The sequence below is a fragment of the Stegostoma tigrinum genome, chromosome 12 (genome assembly GCF_030684315.1).
Source record: "Stegostoma tigrinum isolate sSteTig4 chromosome 12, sSteTig4.hap1, whole genome shotgun sequence".
Lineage (NCBI taxonomy): Eukaryota > Metazoa > Chordata > Chondrichthyes > Orectolobiformes > Stegostomatidae > Stegostoma > Stegostoma tigrinum.
Genome location: NC_081365.1, coordinates 82,005,373 through 82,028,565, shown reverse-complemented (window position 1 = coordinate 82,028,565; position 23,193 = coordinate 82,005,373). Strand labels below are relative to the sequence as shown.

Below are 23,193 nucleotides of genomic sequence, written 5' to 3'. Positions count from 1 at the left end.
TCCTAAGCATGGCAATCCCCTACGCCATTTCCGAAATCAACCCAGTCAACATGAGGTGTATGGCATCCGCAGCATTCGCTCTGTGGCTGTACATGACTTGTCAGTTACCATCTTGCTGCTACGACTCTACTTCTATGTACGATGCAGTCCTCTGTCCATCCTAACATACTACGCTTGAACACGTGGGCTCTTTTCTTTTGAGACACCTTATGAGCTGTACCTTATCAAATGCTTTGTTGAAATCTCAATGTACGACATCAACTGGTGGTCCTTCGTCAGTTATGTTTGTTTCCTTCTCAAAGCACTGTAGCAAGTTTGTCAAGTATTATTTCCCCGTTATGAAAGGATGTTAACTCTGTAGGATGTTATAGCACACTCAGTACCCTGTTATTTCATCTTTCATTGCCGGCATGAACATCTTCCCAGGTTGACCTAAATTGGCAATACTTGCTCACTATTTTATTGAAGTATCTTTTTAATAAAGGTGTTATGTTCACAATCTTTCAATCCTCTGAGAATTTTCCACAATCTAAGGATTCTTGGAAGATTATCATCAGTGCCTCCATTGTATCTGTAGCTGCATTGTTCAACTAGAGAGGATACAACTCATCATACCCCTTGGATATTTTCTCGACTGATTGGAGTCATGTTTGGAATTCTGTGCAGTGACATTCACTTTTAACAGTTTGCTAAATACTACCAGGAACAGAAATTGTGATCCAGCTGCAACTGAGCTAAAGCTTTCAGCACAGAGGAAAGTCTTTGAATTCATTTTGACCCAAATAACTCCTGAAAAGGGCAATACAATTTGCCTCAGTCCATAAATGTTCTTTCTCCAACATCCTGAGATGCATTATCTGTATTTCTTCAAATTTACCACAGAATCTGTTTCAATCACCCTTTCAGCAATACGCACGACAACAATTCGGCATTCTTAGTCCCCCTGTAGCCTCCGTTGCACATGTGCATTGTTAGCTGATTATGTGTTTGTGTGCCTGCTTTTTTGCTCAAATGGATCAAGTTAAGTTCGTGTTCTTTTGTCATCAGAACTCTTGCCTCCTCACTCTCATCTTCCTTGTTTTATCCCTCTGCTGGAATATTTAATTTGTCGACATATCTGAAATATGTTGTCGAATGGATTGGGTTTTGTGCCATTGCATTCCCCATAGCCCATCTACCCATCCTATTGCTTGTTCTAACAGTTATTATCTTGCAGAGTGGAAAATGCAGTTTGAAAGCAATGGAACATTATTGATGAACAAGTTGATGCATAAATTGCTGCGATCTTCCAAACTACAAACTCACCTTCGATTCTTTCTCGGTCAGAGCATTATGCCAGCACACATGAATCGTGTTCTCAATGGGACTTCCAAAACTATGGAATTGAATTTGCATGTTGATTTCTTCTTCCCTCTTCAGAAATGCAATGTCATATCATGATGAAGCTTCCAAGGCAATGATTGTGTCCTTCAATGAAGGGAAAAGTGACTTTTAGATTCATGGAAATATTTCAGTACTTCCACATACATGAAATGCAAACATTCTCCCTGCATGCTGACCCAACTCCGCAAGACTAGGGCATGACCCAGTCTCATTTTATCGCATCTTTCTGATTTTACATGCCACGGGATAATCATTGCAGTGTAACAGAAATGTTGATCATGGAAATTTATCAGTGTTTTAATAAATAATGGCAAATTTTCAACATCTTGCAAGTGTATGAAGGCTCAATCTCATGACACCTTGCCTGCTGCACAAAGCCATTCTTACACTGCTTTGAATGTTAGGACTCAAACAAAACACAATCATTACACAAATGCATCAACACGCTACTTTCAATAGGATCTGGCGCAGGCTTGGAGGGCCGAAGCGCCTGTTCCTGTGCTGTAATTTTCTTTGTTCTTTGACCAGATAAAAAGGAATAGGGAGGTGTATAACAGTCATCAAGGGAACAAGAGCCCCTGTGGACGCACTAACGTCAACCAGGCCAACATCCCCAGCACTGAGGCCCTGACCATCCTCGATCAGCTACAATGGGCTGGACACTTCATCTGTATGACTGACACGAGACTCTCCCCATGTTCTCATCCCAGCTTCAAAAAAGCAGGCGAGACCCAGATGTGCAGAGGAGGCACTCGGTGATAAACTCAAGTCCTCAATGGTGAAGTGCGACATTCCTGCAGACACCTGGGAATCGCCAGCCTAAGACGGCCCAAAGCCTGAAGAGCACCTGGGAAGGCATCAAAAACTTTGCGGCTTGCCTTTGGAAGCAGCGGAAGCCATGCAGCCACACCAACACCTCCCTCACCCCTTCCCACGACTGCCTTCTGCCCCGAGTGCAACAGAGCCGACGGTAGCTGCATCGGTCTGTGCAGCCGGCGGTCAATTCAGCCTGAGAGTGGGAGAGTGTCATCCATATCTGCGAGAAACCACCATGATGATGATGATGTATAGTGTGCAGGGGCATCTCGTCACAGCAAATCAGAGAACAAATACAGGGCAACAGAACACTGGTGACCAAGATTAGGATGAGGGAGAATCTCAAAATCTTCTACAAGTGTCTCAGAGGGAAAGAGAAAACCCAGGGAAAACCAGGTCTCATTAGGGATGAAGAGGCAAATGAACGGTTTGAACTGGAGGGCAATGTCAGGTGTTAAACGAGAATTTCACATCAGCTTTTACATGTGAGAAGGAGCACACAATTCTCGGACAGAATTAACAGAGACCGGGGAGATGTTAGGTGTTTTGGTGAATTTAAAATTGGACAAATCCCAGGTTTGGATGAGGTGTATGCCACAATGCCCAGGGAGATGAGAGAAAAAATTCCACTCGCCCTCATACAGAGCTTTCAAAAGTACCAAAGGACTGGAGAACAGGTAACATAGTTCCACTTATCAAAATGCGTGACAAACATAAGGCAGAGTATTACAGACCGGTGAGTATCACATCAGTAGATAGGAAAATATTGGAGAAAATTCTGAACGGCAGACGTAATTTCCATTTCAAGAAGTGGGGTCTGATCAGCGACCGTCAGCATAGCTTTGTCAGAGGGAGGTCACGCCTCACAAACTTAGATGATTCTTTCGAAGAGGTGACAGAGTGTGCAGATGGGAGTTGATGTAGTGAAAATAGATTTCAGCAAAGACTTGGACAGGGTCCCAAATGGGAGCGTGGCAAAGAAGGTAAAGCTCGGGGGGTCCAGGAAAATACAGCAAGTTGAATCCAAAGTTACAGATTGGTCAAATGGGCAGGTCAACGGGAGATGGAATGTTAACCCTGATCAATAAGGCAATTTGGACAAACTAACAAGGCAAGGAATCATTCAAAGAAATGCCAGGACACTAGGAAGATCAGAGGAATGGTGTGATCTTGGGGTGCTTGTCCACAGATTCCTGAACATGGAATGGCAGCTTAAAGGGACAGTTCAGAAAGCATCTGGCTCAAGAGCTGTACAGGACTTTTGTTAGGCCCCAGCTGAAGTGCTCAGTGCAGTTCTGGTCTCTCCATTATAGAAAGGAGGTGTTTGCATTTGAGCATGTGTGGAGGACATTCATCAGGATGTTCTGAGGGGGTGAAGCATTTTAACTCTTTGGAGAGTCTGGATAAGTTTGCGTTCGCAATAACTGCCAATGCTGGAGTCTGAGATCACACAGTGTGGAGCTGGAGGAACACTGCAGGCCGGGCAGCATCACTGTTGCCGATCTCTGATTAAAGGTCTAGGCCTGAAACATCAGCTTTTGTGCTCCCGAGATGCTGCTTGGCCTGCTGTGTCCAGCCAGCTCCACACTTTGTTCTCTTGGATTCTCCAGCATCTGCAGTTCCCATTGTCTCTAGCATCACTGTTTTATCTGGATAAGGTTGGATTGTTTTCTTTCGAGTAGAGAAGGTTGAAGGAGGTCCTGAAAAAATTGTTTAGATTAATATGGGTAGGGGCGAGGTAAAAAGAAGGTCCATAATGGGGTCGGTCGGGGGGCGGTGGTGGTAGAGGAAGAGATACATACATTTAAGCTAAAAGCTCAGAAGGAATTTCAGGAAAGAAAAGACACCCAGAAGGTGCTGGGGGGTTGGAATTCATTGTCTGGGACTTCAGTTGAGGTGGATAATCTTTTCACGTTAAAGAAAAAGGGTTGGGACAGCACGTAAAATGAAATAACATTCAAGGCAATAGGCCTATTGCTAGAACATGAGCCGAATGTGAACTTAGTGTGGCTTCAGTGGTTACAGACACAATGGAATGAAGTGCTTGTTCAATTCTGTACAATTCTCTGATTCTATGATTCTGGAGCAGGGGACAGTGAGTGGACAGCACGGGACAGTTCACCTATCTTCTCCTTTCTCCATCTTCTGTCTGCCTCCCAACTTCTCACTATTTTTTACAGAATCCCCTTCTCCTCCCTGGGTTTTGAAAAAGGGTCTCGATCTGAAACGTCAGCTTTCTTGCTTCTCTGATGCTGCTCGGCCCGCAGTGTTCATCCAGTTCGACACCTTGTTCTCTCAGATTCTCCAGCATTGGCAAGTTCCTTCTATCTCTTGAGGAAACTTACTTGTTTTTGCACCCAACCTGTGGTGAGAATGTGGAACGCACCGACTGTGTGGGTGGTGGAGGCAGAAAGCATGATAACATTTAACAAGTCTTCGATTGGGCATTTGCGATGCCAAGGCATACAAGGCTCTGGGTCGAGTGCTGGGAAATGTGATGAGAATAGTTCGGGACTTGCATCTTGTGAGGGCACATACAATTTGCTGAAGGGTCTGTTCCATTGCCATAGCACTCTATTATGCTGTTCCTCAATGATCCTGTGACAAGCAAGTGAAGGTTTACAGAAACAGGCACTTTTCAAGGACAATGCCAAGAGGAAAAGTGATGCACAGGCAAAGTGCATGTCAGAATTTAACCAAGGATTAACACCACTGAAGAACTGGTATTTGTGCCAATGCACCAAACCTGCAGATGAAAATGCAGTGTCCAGTTTGATTGCAAACTGCAACAACCACCAGTTAGTAACATGATCAATGGAAATATCTGAATGCCTGTTGTTGTGATCTCAAGCATTTACCTGCGTCGAGTGAAATCCACCACCATAGTTCTGTTGCATCGTTAGCCACCTCGCAATCGGTGTTGCATAGTCAATATCATTCCTTGACAATGCTTGAAGCAAGGCATAAGCAGTGGTTTCCACAGTCATCGCAGAAGCCTGTGCTGCTTCAATTGGATACGGCTTCTCGTCCTCCAACCATGGAGGCTTTCCAGGAACCAACATCAGAATCTCTCATTTGAGAAAGGGATTAGCTGAGAATAAAGTTTACATCATATAGATTTTTGTTTGCATTTCACCAACATAACAATGGTTTTCTGGTCAAGATCCACCATTGTCTCACCACTGATGTCTATAACATTCTCCATACTTCCCGCTCAGTGATGGGTCCTTTTGTTTGGGAAAAATAGGCACCTTCGAATGCAAATGAATCAAGATGAGCTTTAGTTTCTCATCAGGCTACATGGCAGTTATTACAAGATGTTACGAACAAAAGGTGAAGAGGCAGATGAAACCATTCAGAGCATCAGTCTGGATGATCTTCTTGCCCTCATCCTGAGGAGGCATCACAGATCTTAACTTACACGCAATTCAAGTTATTTCACGCAATGACAAGACTGAATGTTCTGGATACTGCAAATGCCATGGCACCTGGCAGCATCCCACAAACTGTATTGGAACAATGTGCCCCAAGGTCAGCACACCAACAGTAAATGTTTTCCAGTACATTTTTAAACACTTGCGACACTCACATTTCAGAGAAAGATGACCTATCATGTAATAGTCAGACAAATTGTGCTGACCAATTATGGCCTCAATGTATTCTCAATCATCAGCAAAGTAATGCAACATCTGGATGACAGTGCTGTCAAACAGTTGCACACTAAGGCTCAGTTTACTTTTCGTCAGGCTCACACTTCTCGTAACCTCATTCAGGATTTACCACAAATACGATCAGAGATCCTGAGCTTGAAAAGGAAGGAAACTGCAATCTGTCATTTCCACCAAGGCAACTTCTGATTGAATGTGGTGTGAAGCAGACGAATAGAAAATTGAGTCAGTGGCATTCACTGGATACCTGCACTGGCTGAAGTCATGTCTTCATTTGAACCAAAGTGAAGACATGAATGTTCATTGAATATTGTCCAGGTGTCCAGCAGAATTCATGACTTTTCCAACAGTGAAATCAACGATGAGAAAATACAGTGAGACTTGCACAACGATCAGGCTTGGCCTGATAAACGATAAGTAACATTTGCACCACACAAGTGCTAAGCAGCAATCAGCTCCAACAAGAGAGAATATGACCACATGACAAAATTCCATGTCCTTACCTGAACATCATCCTTACATTTTTGTTTTAAATGTACAAGTGCTATCCAAGCCATGCAAGGCTATGCGCCAGGTGTTGGAAATGACGTTAGAAAAATTCACTGCTTCTCTTTGACTGTCACAGAATCCGTGAGCTTAAGAATTTAATTAAGTCTATCCAAGAGAGTTTCTTGACACAGTATATGGATAGAAGATGGGCCATGCTGGACTTTGTCCTGGTCAGGTAACTGGTGAGAAGTGTGGGAAAGCATTTTGGAAATAGTGATCACAACTCCTTCAATTTTAAGATTGCTATGAAGAAGGATAAGTCAGGACCTTGGGGGAGAGTAAATTATATCAATTTTAGGTAGGAGCTGGGGAGTGTTAATTGGGGGGAGCTGTCACATTTGCCATATGGGAATTGTTTAAAGGCCTGCTTATGAGTTTAGGATCAGGAAGGAGGAAGGACAACGATGGCGAGGTAAAGACCTTTGGATAATTGGGGAGGTTGTGAAGTTAGTCAAAAGGGACAAAAACAGAAATATGTCAGGTTTAGGAAACTAAAATCGAACAGGGTCGACATTAGAAAAAGCAGAAAAAGAAAGGGCGATGAAATGACCTTGGCAAGGAGGGTTGAAGGAAATCCCAAGGCATTCTGTGCATACATCAAAAACAAGGGGATAAATAGTGAGAAAGTAGGATCATTCAGGATAAAGGAGGGAACTTGTGTACGGAAGCAGAGGATATGGGCAAGATCCGAAATGAGTACTGTGCATCACTATTCACTCAGGCGAAGGGTGTGGAGGATAGTGGGATTTGTGTGGAGCATGCTCATACGATAACAGCATTTTGAGATCAAGAAAGAGCATTAAGGTGGATAAGTCCTCAGGACCCAATGGTATCTACTCAAGGATTTTGAGCGAGGTGAGAGAGGAGATTGTCGGGGCATTCAGCAATATCTTTGTATCCTTGGTAACCACTGGAGATGTACTGAGGACGAGCAAGTTGCTAAATGTTCTTCTTCTGTTCAAGAAGGTAAATCGGGTCAATCCAGGAAACTATAGACTAGAGAGTCTCTCATCGTTCATTGGGAAGCTATTGGACAGAATTCTTCGGGATTGTATTTATCTGTATTTGGAACAGCATGGCCCAATTAGGGACAGTCAGCATGGCTTTGTGCAGGGCAGGTCATGTCTTACTAAATTGATTGAATTTTTTGAGGAGATAACTAATGTGATCATTGAAGATAGAGTGGTGGATATTGTTGACATGGATGTTAGCAAGGCTTAAAACAAGGCGCTTCACCGTAGGATCATCCAGAAGATTAAGATCCATGGGGTCCGTGGTCACTTAGCTGCTTGGATTCACAACTGGCTTGCCCAGAGAAGGCAGAGGGTGGTGGTGGAAACGTGCTTTTTAGGCTGCAGATCCAGGACTATTGTGTTCTGCAGGGATCTGTACTGGGACCTCTGCTGTTGTGGTATATATATAAAATGACTGAGGTGACAAGATAGATGGATGGGTTAGTAAGTTTTTAGACGATAGAATGATTGGTAGAGTGGTAGTTAGGGTAGAAAGTCATAAAAGGATACAGAAGGATACAGATCCATTGCAGAAATGGCAAGTGAATTTTAATCCATTAAGTGTGAAGTGCTCCACTTTGGGAAATTAAATGTTAAGGAAAAATATACAGTTAATGGCAGGACCCTGAGCAGCATTTGTGTACACAGGGATCTTGGGATTCAGTTCATAGCTCCCCGAAAGGGGCCACACAAGTTGATAGAGTGGCAAAGAAGACGCATGGCATGCTTGCCTTTATTAGTTCGGGAATCGAGCACAAGAATCAGGATGTCATGTTCCAGCTTTAGAACACTTTGGTTCGGCCTTAAGTATTGCACTCTTAAGAATTGTATCCAATTCTGGTCGTCATGTTACAGGAAGGACGTGGAGGTTTTGAATACGGTGCAAAAGAGGTTGCCTGGATTTGAGGGCTTGAGCTAGAAAGGAGAGGCTGGAAAGACTCAGACTGTTTTCTCTGCAGTGGCAGAGGTTGAGGGAAGACTTGATAGAGGTTTACAAATTTATGACATGCATCGACAGATTCTGACTGTAACCCTTCTCCCAGATTTGAAATGTCTAAAACTGGGGGCATGTATTTAAGGTGAGAGCAGGAAAGTTCAAAGGAGATGTCAGAGACAATTCTTATATACAGAGAGTGGTAGGAGTCTGAAAAGCACTGCCGGGGTGGCTGTGGAAGCAGATACAATAGGGCCGTTTAAGACACTTTTATATACGTACATGAATATACAAGGAATGTAGGGATATGAATCAAGGACATTCAGAAGGCTTTAGCTAAATTTGGCATCATGTTTAGCACAACATTGCATGCCAAAGGGCCTGTTCCTCTGCTGAAGTGTTCTTGGATCTCTGTTCATCAATGTGACTGGAACCGTAGATCAGAGACAATAGATTCTACAGCAAGTAGACTTCTCAACATCTGTCCACTGCCGATAAACTCCAAATCCGGGTGTCAATGAAATACTCTTCACTCAGCTGAACGAGTGCGACTCCGACAACACTATCGATAAACGACAGCAATGCAGTCAAATCATCCCATTGATTGCTCCCCCTTCTTACCTAAGGATACAGGAAAACAAGTAGGCCATTCAACCCTTCAAACACTTTCTACCATCCAATGAGGTTATAACTTAATTGTGGCCTACCTCCATATTGCCTTTGGTCCATATCCCTCAATACTGTTTTTCCTTTCGGTCGAACTGAAAATTTACAATTAACAATGGATCTAGAATGAACTGTTGTTTGAGATGGGGAGTTACAATGAGACAATGCACCAATTCATCAAACTCCTTCCACAGTACCTGATAATTGTGTGAACCCTACCACCCAAAAATATTTAAACAGCAGCTCCAGAATCTCCATGTTCCCTGTCAAAATCAGCAGAATCCTGATCTGGAACTGTATGACTGTTACTTCATTTCCACTGAGTAAAAGCAATTCATCTCCTGTCCTCAGTATTTCATTAATATATTCATACCACGTGCATTGCAGCTATTCAACAGGCCAATTCTCCACAACCTTCTCAACAGCAATTCTGGATGGATAGCAAATGCAGCCCAAGAAAGCAACATCAATGACATGCTCGTGAATTTTAAAAATTATCATGACAATATTTGCGGATTATAACAAATCTCCGACTTCATGACGTCTCAAATCCATTCTCCCCCTCTCCCCACTGCTTGGATGTGCATTCATGATTGTGATTTACAAAGAACAGCAACTAATTTGAAACAATTCACTTGCAAAAATAGAACAGAAATCTAGTTTTGTGCAAAACCGATGCAAAACAGATAGTAGCGGATAGCGAAGGGGACTGTTGGAGAATGCAGAATATAGACAGATTGGAGAGTTAGGTGGAGAAATGGCAGATGGAGTTCAATCCGGGCAAATGCGAGGTGATGCATTTTGGAAGATCCAATTCAAGAGCGAACTGTACGGGAAATGGAAAAGCCCTGGGGAAAATGGATGCACAGAGAAATCTGGGTGTTCAGGTCCATTGCACCCAGACGGTGGCAACGCAGGTCAATAGAGTGGTCAAGAAGGCATACGGCATGCTTTCATTCATCAGACGGGGTATCAAGTATAAGAGTTGGCATGTCATGTTGCAGTTTTATAGGACTTTGATTCACATTTGGAATACGGCGTACAGTTCTGGTCGCCACATTACCAATAGGACGTGAATACTTTGGAGATGGTGCAGAGGAGGTTCACCAGGATGTTACCTGGTATGGAGGGCACTAGCTATGAACAGAGGTTGAGTAGATTGGGATTATTTACATGAGAAACACGAAGGTTGAAGGAGGGGACCTGACTGATGTCGACAAAATCATGAGAGGTATAGGCAGGGTGGATAGCAAGAAGCTTTCCATCTCAGAGTGGGGGGATTACGAGACGTCACAATTTCAAGGTGAGAGGGGAAAAGTTTAAGGTATATGAGTGGAAAGTTCTTTATGCAGAGAGTCGTGGGTGCCTGAAACGCGTTGTCAACGCAGGCGTTCGAGGCGGGCACAATAGCGTCATTTAAGATGTATCTAGACAGAAACATGAATGGGCAGGGAGCAAAGGGAACAGATCCTTGGAAAACAGGCGACAGGTTTACATAAAGGATCTGGAACGGCGCATGCTTGGAGGGCCAAAGGGCCTGTTCCTGTGCTGTAATTTTCTTTGTTCTTTTCCTCTTTGAAACAGTTTGAAGGCTGGCTATCAGCTAGACAACAGCAGCGAAACCTGGGATTCGTCATTAGAAACATGAAGGAGTTTCCAACATCAATTGGAGAGAGAGCGTACTTGAAGATTCAAGTCACTATTTCATCTACAACTTTCCACTCACACCGGTGAAATGCCCTTTCAGAACTACAGTGCACGTTAGTCCAGAACCTGCTGCACTCAAGCCACTTCCATTTTTCCACTTCCTGAACTACAATTTGATCCCTTCATTTCCTGGTTTGTTTGCTTTTAATGTTTTTCTCGTCTTGAAGATTTCTACAGTACAAATTTACAGTTGCCCTATTTTAGAAGGATATTATTAAGCAAGAGTGGGCACAGAAGAAATTTACCAGATTGTTGCTGAGCATGGAAGGTTTCAGTGATAAAGGAAGGTTGGGTCAGCTGGAACTTTTTTCACTGGAGCAAAGGGGATAAAAGGTGACCTGATCGAGGTTTATAAATAGGACAAGGCTGAAGGGATATGGGCCACGAAGAGGCAGTTGGGACTAGTTTAGTTTGGGATTATGTTGGACCTAAGGGCCCATTTCCACGCTGTACGACTATGACTCTATAAAATAGGCTGACAAGGTCAAGTAACACATACCGTACCAAAACGAGAAAAAAAAAGCACAGCATCCCCTTCAAATTACATCTCACCACAGGACAAGTTAAGGCCAGGCTACTACATAGAACAAACATCAACACTGTATCTCAAACCTCCACTGGAATTGAATAGTTTTGCATTTATCTTGATAAGTCAAACCACATTCTGTTCTCCAACCCTCTGGTACTTCCCTTGTGAGAGGAATTGAAAAACTGGTCAGGGCCACTGAGATTTTCTTTGAGGTAACAAGGTGTACAGCTGGACGAAAACAGCCGGCCAAGCAGCATCAGAGCAACAGGAAGGCTGACGTTTCAGGCCTAGACACTTCTTCAGAAATGGAGGAGGGAGAGGGGGTTCTGAAATAAATAGGGAGAGAGCGGGAGGCGGATAGAAGTTGGATAAAGGAAAAGATAGGTGGACAGGAGACAGGCGACAGGCAGGTCAAAGAAGCATGGATGGAGTGCAGGTGGGAAGTTAGGGAGCAGACAGGGCAGTCCAGAGAGGACAAACAGGTCAAGGGGGCGGGAAGAGGCTAGTAGGTAGGAGGTGGGGGTGGGGCTTGAGGTGGCAGGATGGAATAGGTGGGTTGGTTTTGGGTTGCGGGAGCAGGAGGGGAGATCTTGAAGCTTGTGAAGTCCACATTGATACCACTGAGCTGCAGGGTTCCCAAGCGGAATATGAGGTGCTGCTCCTGCAATCTTCTGGTGGCACTGCAGGAGACCCAGGATGGACATATAATCTGAGGATTGGGAGGGAGAGTTGAAACGGTTCGCAACTGGTAGGTGCAGTTCTTTCGTGCATTAGTGACTTGCAAAGGTCCCGAAGCCTCCGCTTGGTTTCCCCGATGTAGAGGCGGCTACAATGGGAACAGCGAATACAGTATATCACATTAGCAGGTGTGCAGGTGAACATCTGCTTGATGTGGAAATTTCTTCTGGGCCCCTGGGATGGGGGTGAGGGGGGAGGTATCGAGACAGGTGAAGCACTTCCTGCAGTTGCAGGGAATAGTGCCGCGTGTACGGGGTGCTGGAGGGGAGTGTGGAGCGCATAAGGGAGTCACGGGAAAAAATGTCTTCGGTGGTAGGGTCAGAGTGCAGATGGCAGAAGTGTCGGCGATGATGCATTGAATCCGAAGGTTGGTGGGGTGGTACGTGAGGGCGAGGAGGACTCTGTTTTGGTTCTTGTTACGGGGAGCGGGTGTGAGGGGTGAGTTGTGGGAAATGTGGGTGACCCGGTCTAGGGTGTTTTCGACCACTGCGGGGGGGTGGGGGGTAGTTGCGGTCCTTGAAAACTAAAACTTCTCTTTTAAATCCTCCCACCTCCTACAGGCAAAGTGGGTGGCCAGGGTATCCACATGGGCCCAAGCTATGCCTGCCTCTTTGCAGGTTACATGGAACGATCCCTCTTCCATACCTACACCGGCCCTAAACCCCATCTCTTCCTCCGTTACATTGATGACCGTATCGGCGCCACTAATGTGGTATGCTGCAAAATGTGCTATGTGGTAATCCTTTCACCATGTATATTTCGTAATCAAACAACAAACTAAAGGAAGACAACAAAATGTGGGGCTGGATGAACACAGCAGGCCCAGCAGCATCTCAGGAGCACAAAAGCTGACGTTTCGGGCCTAGACCCTTCATCAGAGAGGGGCATGGGGAGAGGGCTCTGGAATACATAGGGAGAGAGGGGGAGGCGGACCGAAGATGGAGAGAAAATAATATAGGTGGAGAGGAGAGTATAGGTGGGGAGGTAGGGAGGTGATAGGTCAGTCCAGGGAAGACGGACAGGTCAAGGAGGTGGGATGAGGTTCAGAGGCAGAAAATGGAGGTGCGGCTTGAGGTGGGAGGAAGGGATGGGTGAGAGGAAGAACAGGTTAGGGAGGCAGAGACAGGCTGGGCTGGTTGTGTGATGCAGTGGGGGGAGGGGACGAACTGGGCTGGTTTTGGGATGCGGTGGGGGAAGGGGAGATTTTGAAGCTGGTGAAGTCCACATTGATACCATTGGGCTTCAGGGTTCCCAAGCGGAATACGAGTTGCTGTTCCTGCAACCTTCGGGTGGTATCATTGTGGCATTGCAGGAGGCCCAGGATGGACATGTCGTCTGAGGAACGGGAGGGGGAGTTAAAATGGTTCGCGACTGGGAGTTGCAGTTGTTTATTGTGAACCGAGCGGAGGTGTTCTGCAAAGCGGTCCCCAAGCCTCCGCTTGGTTTCCCCAATGTAGAGGACGCCACACAGGGTACAATGGATACAGTATACCAACTGCACCTCCCAGTCGCGAACCAATTTAACTCCCCCTCCCATTCTTCAGATGACATGTCCATCATGGGCCTCCTGCAGTGCCACAATAATGCCACCCCAAGGTTGTAGTTACAGCAACTCATATTCCGCTTGGGAACCCTGCAGCCCAATGGAATCAATGTGGACTTCACCAGCTTCAAAATCTCCTCTTCCCCCACCGCATCCCAAAACCAGCCCAGCTCATCCCCTCCCCCCACTGCAACCCAAAACCAGTCCAGCCGGTCTCCGCTTCCCTAGCCTGTTCTTCCTCTCACCCATCCCTTCCTCCTACCTCAAGCCGCACCTCCATTTCCGACCTACTACCTCATCCCGCCTCCTTGACCTGTCCGTCTTCCCTGGACTGACCTATCCCCTCCCTACCTATACTCTCCTCTCCACCTATCTTCTTTTCTCTCCATCTTCGGTCCGCCTCCCCCTCTCCCCCTATTCATTCCCGAACCCTCTCCCCATCCCCCTCTCTGATGAAGGGTCTACACCTGAAACGTCAGTTTTTGTGCTCCCGAGATGCTGCTCGGCCTGCTGTGTTCATCCAGCTTCACACTTTATTTTCTTGGATTCTCCAGCATCTGCAGTTCCCATTATCTCCTGGGGGTTACCATTGACTAGAAACTCAACTCGGCTTGGCACACAAATAGATTGGCTACAAGAGCACATCAGAGGCCAGGAATACTGTGGTGAATAATTTACCTCTTGACTCCCTAAAGCCTGTGCATCGTCGACAAGGCACAAGTCAGGAATATGATGGAATACACCCTTCTCGCCTGGACAGGTGCAGCTCCAACATTCAAGAAACTTGACACCTTCCAGGACAAAGCAGCATGCTTGATTGGTCCTTTCCCACGACTACTGACACTCAGTAGCAGCACTCTGTACTATCTGCAAGACGCACTGCAGAAATTCACCAAAGACTCTCAGACAGCACCTTCCAAATCCACTACCAATTCCATCTAGGACAAGCACAGCAAATACATGGGAACACCACCACATGCCTGTTCCCCTCCGAGCCACTCAGCATCCTGACTTGGAAATATATCACTGTTTTTTTTTCCACTGTTGCTCGGTCAAAAGCCTGGAATTCCCTCCCTAACAGCATTGTGGGTCAACCTACAGCATGCGGATTGCAGTGATTCAAGAAGGCAGCTCACCACCACCTTCTCAAGGGCAACCAGGGACGGGCAATAATGCTTACCCAGATAGTGATGGCCCACGTCCCACAACTGAATAAAAATAAACATAAGAACACACACACAGTAACATGACAACGACTAGAAAATCTGTTTTTTTTTGTTTGCTTTCATGATACTTATTGTGGGAATAAATCCCAGCCAGATTAGCAAGAAGAATGTCCATGATTACATGTGGGATTTTTTGCATCGAGCTGAGAGGGTTAACGTTTCATCTTAATTACAATACCTCAGGCAGTGTAGCACTCTATATGTCGTCCCCTGCTGTGGGATTTGAACCCCTCAACTACCAGGCAATATATCTCATAAATTTCACTTCTGAGGGTAGGAGATAATAACTTGCAGAAACTATCCTGATGTATCAATGGATTTCCCCTTAGACACAGAACCTTTTCATCATGTTTGTGCAGAAATGACCAAGTTTCTGCATTCAAAGGACAAGCAACAGCTAACACTGCTGGAGAGACTCAGAGAGAGAGAGAGAGAGAGAGAGAGAGAGAGAGAGAGAGAGAGAGAGAGAGAGAGAGCACCAAAAGATGAAAGCGCCATGTGAAGAAAATGCAAAAACGTTCCAAATGAAAATTCAAACACAGAAAGCACAATTGCAGTATTATACTGAACGCTGAATTTAATGGAAGTGATGGACATTTAGCGAAGAAAAAAAACAACACTGAACGGTTTGTGTCTTGTATTTTATAACTGTACTAGCATGATAGATTTTCATACAGCTCCTGGTCCATTATTAATTGGTGGGTTTTCAGTGATGGTAGCTATACCCATATTTAAAGCCCACCTCTAGCTGCCCGCAGTGAATTGTATTGAATTATTTATTGTCACTTGCAGTGAATAATACGGTAAGATACAGTGAAAAGCTCCAACTGTTTCCGCAATACAGTGCCATTATGGATGGTCTGAGAATAAAAAGAAAGTTTTTGTTCCACTGCCTCCAGGATGACTCTGAGCCGGCTCACCAAAGACATCTGCACTGCCAGCCCTCTTGCGCCGTCTTGCACCATCTGTGCCAGGTCCACCAACATAGGTGTCGCCACTCTTCAGGAGCCTTGCCACGGGGCTCACATCACTGTCACCAAGTCCCGTGCTCAACACATAATCGCCCCACACACGGGAATTCCCGATTGCAATCCGTCGCCACCTTGCCAATAACCAGGAGTCCCTGCTCCAGGCCTGCAATCAGCGGTGCCTGCCCGCACTGCCACCTTGATGATGCCAGGAGTTCCCACTCTAGGCCCACCACATCCAGGAGTCCCTGGCTCTGCTGGCGACCACCTCGCCAAGAGCCTCGCTCTGGCTGCCTTCACCCAAGGTGTTGTCTTGCCGGTGCCGCCATCTTGAAGCGTGCACAGCAGCTGCTGGCCCCACGTGAGGACATCCCTGATGCCATTGCCATGGTTTCTGACTGCCAGGAAGCAGCTGCCAGTCTTCACGTGGCCCGCGCTCACTGCAACGTCAATCCGGGGTGACTCACACGCCAAAAAGATAATCCAGGAAAAAAAAGCAGAAATAAAAAGAATAAAAAAAAGAAGTGAAAGAAAACAGATGGGAGTGGGTGAGCCCCAGGCAAGAGCCCAGACACAACCCTGCTACTCCCTCCTAGAAGCAGTGCAGTGGTTTCAGGCACTTGAAGAGTTTGAGTAACAGGCTGAGGTCCAGTTCCTGTTCCTATCTCAGCCAGAGATAACAAGGTGTCGAGTTGGATGAACACAGCAGGCCAAGCAGCATCATAGGAGCAGGGAAGCTGACGTTTTGGGCCTAGGCCCCTCTTCAGAAATTTCTGAAGAAGGGCCGAGGCCCGAAACATCAGGTCTCCTGCTCCTATGATGCTGCTTGGCCTGCAGTGTTCATCCAGCTCTACACCTTGTTATCTCAGATTCTCCACCATCTGCAGTTCCTACTGCTTATGTCAACCATCTTGTGTGGAAATGTTGTTCAGTGCAGAAAATACAACAAATGCAGACTAGCGTGGTGGCTTGCCTGACAGAGATCAGGATGCCATTTAGGAGTTTGCGACAAACCAAAAGCTTTTGTCGTCATTTCCTGATGCCAGTCTGTGTTTCCAGCATGCACTGAGAGACCACTTACTTACTGATTTTCAATCATGAAGGAGCCACGGGTTTCCATGAAAGACACTTGGAACATTGAAGGCAATGCCAGGGGCTCATGTCTTTCGAGTGTTCTGCCAGTCATGTCTAAAATAGACTAGCAGGTGAAGCAAAGTGATCATGGGAACTGCAGATGCTGGAGAATCCAAGATAATAAAATGTGAGGCTGGATGAACACAGCAGGCCCAAGCAGCATCCTGAGATGCTGCTGGGTCTGCTGTGTTCATCCAGCCTCACATTTTATTATTAAGGTGAAGCAAAGGGCAGTTTTCAACCTTAAAAGCTCCAACACGCAGCCACAATCAGCAGCTCTCACTGCACAATGGACGGTTCCTGCTTATTATTTCACGTTTGGAGTGCGCTCTAATGAGTACAGTTCATTTTTAATACACGAATTATTTCAAACATCAATTCAGAATGCGTAAACATTTTTGCATTAATTCAGCTTTAATTGGCCAATTTGCTCTCATAACAAGCATTGTTGCAAAACAATCTGACCCAGATCTGAAAGATTAAAACATCCTGTAAAAGCCAACACATGAGAATTGTTAAGAATGATATTTACTCGTTCACATCACCCATTTGGATCTTTGCAGCTCTTAAAAAGGTGAATCCTGCTCTCTGTGTTTAAATAGGTTTCCAGTGGATGCTTCTGTTGCTGGTCATGAATGCCTCTGTTGGCATTGCAGAGATTTGACTGCTCTGCGCTAACCCTCTACTAATTTTGCATTTACAGGCCTTATATCATACTAATGTACCTATCACAGCAACTTTATTCAGAACTGCAGATCATCCAGCTTGTTTAAATCTGAGCAAGGTGAAGAACTTTGAATATGGGAAAAGAAAAGCATACTTTGTGTATCATTGTCAGCTGTTTATCTCTAGCATTACAAAGTTAGGCAGTTCTGAACAGTTTGATTAGAAAAGTAGGTCAATCATAATTTCTGTTTAAAAAGTGGACCAAAACAGTGGGCACTGCAGGGGATAGGGTGCTTTATTTCCCCATGAGAAGAAAGAAAGCAAAAATGGGAAAAAATCTAGGCAGTTATGATTCCATTATTTCCCACTCCCAGACTTAGAGTTCCACTACCTTGAATCAGTATTCAACAACCTTTTGTCATCCAACCATCCTGGGAGACCAATTGGTACAGTCTTAAAGAAAAACTGCATTAGTGCAATGCTTTTCACAAGTTCAGGGCATCTCAATGCAATCAAAGCCAATGAAATACTTTCTGAATTGTAGTCACCACTGTAAAGTAGAAAACAGCAAACTACTGCAAGCAACAATGTCACCTTGTTTTGCCCATGAAAACACAAATTTTGATTGCATTACGATAACTGTTGAGCTCAATGACATTCAAAAAGAAAGTCAGAATTCCATTTAATAGTTAAAAACAGTAACAGTACTGAAACTTATATTTTAAAACCTGTACTGCAACAGATGACCAAAACACCATTGATTAAGCATTATTATGAAAGACAACTTAGATTTTGAACTACAAAAAGTATCATTTGCCTTTTAAACTTACCCACACATTGCACATTCCATGCACATTGTAAACCATATGCAGTAGCTCCAACCCTACAATGGATTTGTATTTCCATGTTTTACATTCTAGCAGCTTCAAGTGGCCCTCTCCAGGTACTTCCCTCAATTTTTATCGTTTCCTAATCCACCAGGAGTAGTAAAGTCTATCTCAATGGATTTTCTTCCCCGACCATGTCAAGACAAATCTCCTGCAATCTTTATATCTCTATGCCTATGAAATGCATCTCTTCAACTAGAGTTGGTCTCATAACACAGCCAGTTCACAAAGTCAAGTGATAATGGGAACTGCAGATGTTGGAGAATCCAAGATCATAAAATGTGAGACTGGATGAACACAGCAGGCCCAGCAGCATCTCAGGAGCACAAAAGCTGACGCTTTGGGCCTAGACCCTTCATCAGAGAGGGGGATGGGGTGAGGGTTCTGGAATAAATAGGGAGAGAGGGGGAGGCGGATCCAAGATGGAGAGAAAAGAAAATAAGTGGAGAGGAGAGTATAGGTGGGGAGTTAGGGAGGGGATAGGTCAGTCCAGGGAAGACAGACAGGTCAAGGAAGTGGGATGAGGTAAGTAGGTAGGAGATGGAGGTGTGGCTTGGGGTGGGAGGAAGGGATGGGTGTGGTGCAGTCGGGGGAGGGTTCGTCCCCTCCCCCCACTGCACCACACAACCAGCCCAGCTCTTCCCCTTCACCCACTGCATCCCAAAAGTTTAGGGAGGCAGAGATGGGCTGGACTGGTTTTGGGATGCAGTGGGTGGAGGGGAAGAGCTGGGCTGGTTGTGTCGTGCAGTGGGGGGAGGGAACGAACTGAACTGGTTTTGGGATGCGGTGGGGAACTAAAAAAAAATTATACAGGTGTTAATCAAACAGAGACACAAAAAAAGGAGTGGGTTGGAGGTGATGTTGGTGGTAGGAAAGAGCTCAGAGGGGCAAAATCAAATGATGTTACAAAGGGGGAATTGGGCAGGTCTGACTCTACGTTGTGGATAACTGATTGGAAGCTCATCTCAGAGTCACATATGACACCACCGAGTGCGCAAACAGGCTCCAGCCTCTGACAGACGCCAGGAAAAGGAATCTGTGGCCAGGAAGCGTAGTTTGTTTTGGGTTTGAAGATAATGGTTTGCAATACAGAATAGAATCACGACAAAAGGGAGATGAAAAATCGAGCACAATATCGGATTCCTCATATAACGAAAATATAATAACAATGACGTGATTGCAAGCTTTCAGGATCTCTGCCATATATTCATTAAGTGGTAATGGAAAACAATGTTGCATTGTTTGGATACAAGTGCATTTTTGCAGTAGAAACATTAGAAAAAAAATTATACTGCAATATAGACAGATTAGAGAGAAGTTAAAAATAGTCTTCTGAACTTAAGTTGATGAAAGCTCCATTAAGCCGACGGTTATGGATCTGTGCCGTTCTTTGCATTAAATCTGTCAGTGCTGGAATTTCACAGAATCTCAAACAGGGCTTTGGGTCAGCTTGGATTGAGGTGAGGTCCAAGACAAATATACAGCTATTATCACAATTCTCCAGCACAAAATAGCCACGAAACATTTGGAAGCAAACAAGACCCCATTTTCTGTTGTCAAAATTGGTTCTGCACCAACAGAATATACAGATGCAAAGATGGCATTCTGAAAAGATTCAACACTGACCAGTGGGCCGTCTAAAAACTGGATTGAGGCCATTGGCTATTGTGTGTGAACAGTCCTTCCACCTCTCAGGAAGAAACTTGTGAAAATGGCAAAGGAAATGAGATGACTTCTTGGCCTGTAGCAATGTAGAACCAATGAGATAAAGGAGAAAAATTGGGTTTCCGATATACAGCGGAAGAGGCAGTATGGTGACTCAGTGGTTAGGCCTCAAGTGCCAGAGACCCAGGTTCGTAGATGAGTGTCTGTGTGCAGTTTGCACGTTCTCCCTCTGTCTGTGTAGGTTTCCTCCAGGTGCTTTGGTTTTCTCCACAGTTCAGACAAGTGCAGGTTAGGTGGATTGGCCATGCTAAATTGTCCATAGTGCCCAGGGATGCGCAAGCTGGGTGGGTTAACCATGGGAAATGCAGGGTTACGGTGATAGGGGGTTGGGTTTGGGTGGGATACTCTTTGGAAGGTCAGTGTGAGCTCAATGGGTCGCATGGTCTGCTTCCATTCTGTGGGGATTCTATGAACTGAATTATCAGTGAGGAGGACCTGATCTTCAAACTTTACATGAGATAAATCAAAACATCTTCTAGCCACACTCTGATAAATGAGCACATATCAGAAATCAGCATTTAGCATACAAGAGCAGCTACAGCTAAATGCATTGTTACTGTTGATTACTGGCTTTAGATATGTAGAAGAAGTACATCCAACAGATTTTCATGGAGGCAGTGTGGTATTCTGCAAAGTTGCATTTGGTCAGTTGATGAGGACACTACTTCTACAACCTCCTCTTAAACAAGCAGATCTCTGATCTCGTACAACTCAGGCCTTGTGTGCAAGCCTTACTCCTTTGACCCATTGCTGGTCAAGCATTTAGGCATTTCCAACCTGAGGTTTGGAATTCATTCCAGAGACCTCTTTATCCCTGTCTCCTCCTATAAGATACTTCTCAAACACTTTCTTTCACTCAGTATGGCTTCCTGTTTGATTCTGCTCCTCTGACATGCCTTGGGGCTTGGTAGCTATGGCAAAGGCACTATACAAATGCAACTTTGATTACAGATGACAAGTGAATGTGAAGTGTACAGAATCTGTTAGTTCGTGCCAGTTTTAGCAGCTCTGCTGATAGGTTCCTAAAGATTACCCCTTAGGATCATCCAGACACTTGACTGCATTTACTTAATCCTGGAAAGCATCATTTTGGTCCACTTATCAATAACATTCACACTCGGAGAGAAACAAAAAATGTTGCCAAACCAGAAGTTTGTTGATTTAACAAAACATTAATAAATCGAGAGTTAAAGAAAAATCTGCTCTCATAAAGACAGATCAGAATATCTGTTTATTTGACAATCATCCAGAACTCTAAGGGCAGAGATCTTCACCTCGTCATTGAGCAAGCTAGGAAAACACATTGCATTGAACGGAACTAATTACAATGGGAAACAAAAACACTTGTCAATAGAAGGGTGACAACTGATAGTCAGCATGTGACATTGCTGTGTTGCTGTTGCCAGGTCTATTTAAGTCACAGTAAACCTTTAGGCTCCTTGTGTCTTAGAAACAGCAGCAGCTTTCCTGAATAAAATACTACATCAAAGTCATTAGATTTCTGACAGCCTGGAACAGTAGCAAGGCCAGATTTGAAACAATAGCTGGTTGAAAATAGGCCACATAAAAATCTATGCATGAGGTTTTTCTGTACTTGGGATGAAAATCTAATGTCTCATTTAGTTAAAGAACAAAGCAAAAAAAAGGTCATTTTAAAAAATTTAAAAATGCAATCAAAATTCAACAATGAAGAGAAGGAACAATTGCACTCAAACAGGGAAGTTGGTGCTTAATCGTACAAATTGATTGCGTAGGTTTTGTGTGAATTATAATGGCACTTTTACTTCACACTTAATTTTCAACCTTTTGACTGAGGCGGTCAGTCATATCCAGGAAAGTTGAGTTGTGTGTGCACGTGCTCTGTTTTATCTGTCCAGAAAATAAGAACAGGAGGCCATTCAGTCCTTGAACTTCTTCCACTGTTCAATTACATCATGACTGTTCTCTGATTTAACTCCAAAAGCCCAACTTGCTTCAACAAGACTCTTATAAAATCTCAATCACCTTCCAAACTGGTGATCACTACTATTTAGATAAACAAGGAGAACTGACTCATGGGAGCACCACCTTAAAATCACTCACTATACGTACTTGGAACTATATCGCTGCTTCTTTGCTGCTGAGTCAGATCCTTCAAACTCCCTCCCTGACAACACTGTGATGTCCTACACCACATCAAAAGCAGATGTTCAAGAAGGCAGTTCATGACCTTTTTCTCAAGCGCAGATAGGGATGAACAATAAATATGCATTCCAAACTCAAACAAACAAAAAGGATTGATCTCCCACCTCGATAGGTTTTGAGGGGAAGGGCTTTCCAATGCTTTCAGCAACCTTTGTTCAAGAAGTACGTCTGGAACAGCCTAGCTCTGATTTCAAGGTTACACGCTCCTTGAGCTGCAATAGGATGAAACTGACATTGAGGGTCCTGAGCTCACTGGGCCTGACATCAGTGAGTTCCAGCTGGTTTCAGAGCTCCATGTGTAGAAATTGCATTGTAAATGCATGTTTTGCAATGAGTTCGGAAACCACCCCATCTATCAGCATCACTGAGAGCACTTTCACTGCACAAACTGCCAGCAATTCAGCAAGGCAGCCCCTTTCGCAAGTTCAATAAACAATGATCAGCAAATGTCGACTTTGTCGCCAACATCCCATGAGTTATTTTTTTACAAAAACACATTGCAAAACATTGAAATTTCTTTTACCAGGATAAAGATCTTTTACCGCATGACTGTCAACCGGAATTGCCACTGAACATATTCTTGGACTATAATCACACAAGATGTCCAAGTACTGGACTGTTTTCCTCTATTTCCAAAATTTGTTTAATTAAGAAATTGAAGTATTTAAAGAAACACCATTTTCAACGTCCCTGGATTTTTCTCTCACAATCTTCAATCCTCAACGAATTCCAGAGAAATCCGAGAAGGTTGGAAATCCTACTCTAAGCCATGTTGATTACAGTTCAGCCACATGAAGACCCACAGCAGAAATTTGCAATCCTGAGTAGACATCATCCTCAAATGCAGGGATAGCTGA

At 44.5% G+C, this 23,193-nt stretch overlaps 1 long non-coding RNA gene across 3 annotated transcripts in view; it reads right to left on the bottom strand.

Annotated features, from left to right (window-relative positions):
- LOC132210445 (uncharacterized) overlaps window positions 1-23,193 on the bottom strand; it is a 261,894-nt gene that overhangs the window by 43,995 nt on the left and 194,706 nt on the right. For 2 of the 3 annotated variants that reach the window (XR_009446581.1, XR_009446582.1), the window contains exon 2: window positions 1,306-1,467. This is a non-coding gene — a long non-coding RNA (uncharacterized LOC132210445). Of the gene's footprint in view, window positions 1-1,305; window positions 1,468-5,057; window positions 5,268-23,193 lie in introns of all 3 variants that reach the window. The other variant, XR_009446583.1, reaches the window with a different exon arrangement.